The sequence below is a fragment of the Austrofundulus limnaeus genome, unplaced genomic scaffold, assembly GCF_001266775.1.
Source record: "Austrofundulus limnaeus strain Quisiro unplaced genomic scaffold, Austrofundulus_limnaeus-1.0 Scaffold12, whole genome shotgun sequence".
In the NCBI taxonomy this organism is placed as follows: Eukaryota; Metazoa; Chordata; class Actinopteri; order Cyprinodontiformes; family Rivulidae; genus Austrofundulus; species Austrofundulus limnaeus.
This window is the reverse complement of record NW_013952414.1, coordinates 287,633-292,121: the sequence shown is the minus strand read 5'-3', so window position 1 is coordinate 292,121 and position 4,489 is coordinate 287,633. Positions and strand designations below refer to the sequence as shown.

At 38.1% G+C, this 4,489-nt stretch overlaps 1 protein-coding gene across 1 annotated transcript in view; it reads left to right on the top strand.

Moving 5' to 3' along the window:
* Positions 1-4,489, top strand: part of vstm2a (V-set and transmembrane domain containing 2A) — a 129,260-nt gene that overhangs the window by 99,711 nt on the left and 25,060 nt on the right. The gene's annotated exons all lie outside the window — the stretch shown is intronic.

The following is a 4,489-nucleotide window of genomic DNA, read 5'->3' as shown; positions in this document are numbered from 1 at the left end:
AGAGAGAGAGAGAGAGAGAGAGAGAGAGAGAGAGAGAGAGAGAGAGAGAGAGAGAGAGAGAGAGAGTGTGTGTGTCCTGTGGTGCATGGCCCTGTGTTCCAGGCCATGCACCTTATTTCATTTCTCTGTCCTTACATGACTCGACCTGCACAGAAACAACCACCTCTGTGTTTATGACTTTGTCTACAGGAGTACAAAAAATAATTATAGGTAGGTTTAGAGCAGATTTTTAGCAATAACTATTTATTATCTGTGTGGTGATTATGAAAAAGAATAAACACATGTTGGTTTCTGCATTAAATAGTGTCTGTATTTCTGTCAATTTCAAAATTATCCCTCAAGTTATCAACTTCAGTTTGGAAAAAAAATATTCCCACTACACAGTATAAACCTACCATGCCTACTTGTAAAACACATATTCAGCTTGTTGGGAACGGTTCAGTGAATGTGACATTAGAATCATGACCTTTACATTGTTGCTTTTAGATGGAATATTGTCATGATATTATTCTCAGACCAAAGCAGGGAGGTTAGGACTTTTTTTGAGAGAGAGAGGGTAGGGGGTTTTAATAACTGAAATAAAATTCTAATAAAAATCCATACAATCATAATACAAAAACACATGCATATTGGATTTTTTTGTCATTTAGGCTTTCATTGAAGCCCATTACTCATACAGTACTAATCAATGCAGCTCAGAAGAAGAAAATAACGTCAGAAAACAACAATAAACTGTTACTTGTTTTAAAAGGTGTTGAGTTGAACAAAGTCACCATAGCACAAATTTGAATACAGAGGAAGTCTAATCATATCTGAAAGTAAACAAAACTGATGAAGACATTAATTTATAATGTTTTTTCTTAATGAGAGCTAATCTTAGCAATAGCTTCATGCAGTGCCTGGAACTAGCCCACTAAAGCGCAAATCTGCTAATTGCGGACCTAAATATTTTGTTTGCCCTTTAGCGGTCTTACTAATTTTTATAATTCATAAGGAGATTTTCGCTGTCTAAAATTAAAATGCAGTACCACTAATAACTAATTATCTACCAGTCATCTTTATCTTGAACAGCAGAAGGTATGGCTGTCAATGAATCACAACACACATGATCTGTACAACAGCACCCCTCCCAGATAAACTCACTTACTGAGAAGGTATACATACTTGCAGACTGTTGCTTTCGGTCAGGGTTCTGTTTTCCCACAATGCTTTTTGTCTGCTTATGTAGCAGAAAGGCAATAGCAAAAACAGTTAACGTTTGTAATCCATACTAAAATTTTGTATGTATTGATTTATTTTACTTTAAAATCTGAGCTCCTTTTTTTACAAAAAAAAAGTTTAAACGCTCCAGCTCAATACATAACATAATTGGTCGAAGCAATCGGCCAACGGGGTTAGAGACGCAGAAATGATTTAAAGATGTTATGCTGATGAAGACTGACATCTAGTAGTCAACTGGAGCAACTACATAGAAAACTTTAAAAGGGGCAATAGCATGTAAAATCAACTTTTTTGAGTTTTTTATCACGTTATAATGTTATACTCTCATAAAAAACGTGCCCAAAGCCTTGCTGTGACTCATTCATGTGTGTTTGAGAAATCTTGCAGCGTTTTTAGGAAGCCATGCTGAGGAGCAAAACGACAGGTGGGGACCAGAAACGATTTTTGGTACCAGAAACGCCTCTGGGACGTGTCTTTAAGCTGAACTTCCTCATGGCAGAGCACACCCACTCCTCCCCCCTTCCCTACACACCCCGCCCATGACTCCTGCAGGCTCTCGGGTCAAAGTGAAAGTGAAACCCAGCTGCTGAGCTCTCAACATTAGTTTTCACTCAGTGAAGCTCTTTTCAGATTAAAAATACCTTTGAGGAAATGTATTTTCAGATGCCAAGTAAACTGCATCATAGCACACGCACCGCACCCAAATGGACGAGACAGAAGCGAAGGTGGTTCTTAAAGAGACAGAGGCCAATTTCAAGGCATTTAGAAGAGTAAGTGATGAGAAGATAAGTTTATTTTCTATTTAAACATAAAAAAACAGCATTTTAATAACAGCTAAATGTGTCATAGATACTTTATTATGGTATAGTATTTAAATATATGCCTGAGAAACATAATATAGGCCCTTTAAAATCCAAGCTCTTATTTTGAAGTGAAGATAGTTTCCTGTACTCTGTGTTTTCGTTTCTCATCAATAATGAAATCCGTCATGTACCCAGAATGCATCGCTTCAGTTTTCCAATAAACAGTTTTAAAATTACTTTATTGATGCTTCTTTAATGAAAAATCTACAACAAACAAAAGAAAAAGGCAAAGAAGCAGCCGAACTAGCAATCCTCAACAACTTTTTTTTGTATTTTCCAGACACGTACTTCAGTTCTATACCACAATCATTCTTACAATACGGTGCTGTGTACATCAAAAATAAATTTGACTTTGCATCATAGTTTATTTAAATGCCTCGAACCTGCAGGACATCTCCACAACTTGGGGGAGGGGTGCTCTGTGGGGCGGGAGCTCAACTGCAGACTGAGCTCCAGGGAGGAGCTTTGTGCCAATAGGCAGTGCTTTGTACTAGCAAGTATTTAGGCAGCTCCACATGGCTACAGGAGATTCCAGGATTACAGGAATGAATCAACGCAATACTGTAGGCTTATTTTTATGAGGGAATAACATGATATTAAGTTCAAAAACATTGATTTTGTATAATGCATAAACATATAAATATATAGTATACGTATGTTTCTAATTAATGCGGTTACACCAGGTGTCTCGTGTAAATTTGGTGGATTTCTCACTGAACACTTAAATTGAGAAAATAACATAGGAGCAAGAAAACTTTAGCACACTTGGTAAATATTTTTGTAAATCTATTAAAGCAGATTACAGGACATTGTACTGTAAGTTTTGTTTTAGTTTGATGTTTTTAACAGTGTTTGTAGAGCTGTTGGATCCTCTGTGGTTCACTTCAGTTATAATGGGCTGTCAGCCACAGAACAACAGTACTGCTGCATTATTTTTCACCTGATTAAACAAAGAACTAACATTACCTTCACAGTGAAGCTGTAAAACAGCTCACGACTCAGCTGTGGAGGAATTTTACTGAATAAAACCTTCAGTCTTTGCTCTGTAGAGTCACAAAGCATCAGCTTTTTTTCCTCTTATATTGCTTCTGTTAGGTAATTAGGATTAATCAGAGATAATTTGACAAAAAAGCCTCTCAAATCACGAGAATGTCAAAATAATAATACAGTTCAGAAGGCAGAATGTATTATCACTATTACAGAAACTTCAGCAGACCTGCTGAGATCCTGGGAGGACTGACAGCCCTCTGTGTGGCGTGGCTGTGTGTGTGTCTGCATACAGCGTGAGTAATTGACATTGTAAAATGCTTTTGGATACAAATTTTACCACCAAATGTGAACAAAGACATCAGAGCTGACCACCTGCTGTCACATCACCCGGAACAAATCAAAAACGTTTTTTCGAAAAAAACAAATGTGAACAGGCCCTAAAGCATTTGACATCTACAAAGTACAACAAAGTAATTTAAGGACTTGCCTGTTTAATTAATCTGATCCTCTGCAGTGTAGGGAGATGAGACGTGAATGTGCGGCAAACAGCTTTGTGTAGAGTAATCAGAGCTTTGAAAAATACTGTGGCAAACCCTTTGTATGGTTATTCAAAATCCCTTATATTAAAAAAATATTATTTTAACACTCATCCCACTGAGAGGCTAGGTTTGAGTGTTTCACATTTTGTATATTTAGTTAGTTAAGTTAATGAGTTATCTCTAACATCTTCCTTGCCACTATTTTAGATTCATCCCTATAGAAAGAGTTCTTCGCTTTTTTTCCTTCATTTTTCTGCTTCTTGAAGAGTTATTAAATATTCATCCATCCGTCCACATTCTTCACTCTCTTCTTCGTACAGGTGGGGCAGCTAGTGTCTCTCTCCATCTGTCAGTGTGCAAGAGACGGGGTTTACCCTAAACAAGTTGCTGGTCCATCACAGGACCCCATTGAAACTAAAGAGACAAACCATTTACACTCTCACTCACACCTAGTGACAGTTTAGAGTTGCCAGTTACATTCATGTCTTTGGTCAGTGAGAGGAAAGTGGAGTACACAGAGGAAACCCGTGTGTGTGCATTGGAAGAATGTGCCAACTACATGATAAAGACCCCAAGCAGGAGGCAAACCATCAACCCTCTCTCTGTGAAACGACAACTCTAACCATGCCGCATGTCTGTGATTTAAAAACAAAACAAAAACGCAAGCATTTGGCATTTGTTTTTCTTTCTCTTATGACTTTAATACCAAGGTACGTACCTGAGCATACAGTAACTTAGGTTGGGAATGGGCAACTTGTAGCCCGTAGGCTGCATCTGTCCCACAGGTGACTTCCGTCTGGCCCACCAATGAGCCCCTGGCCACCACCCTACCCACACACACACACACAAACACACACACACACACAAACACACACA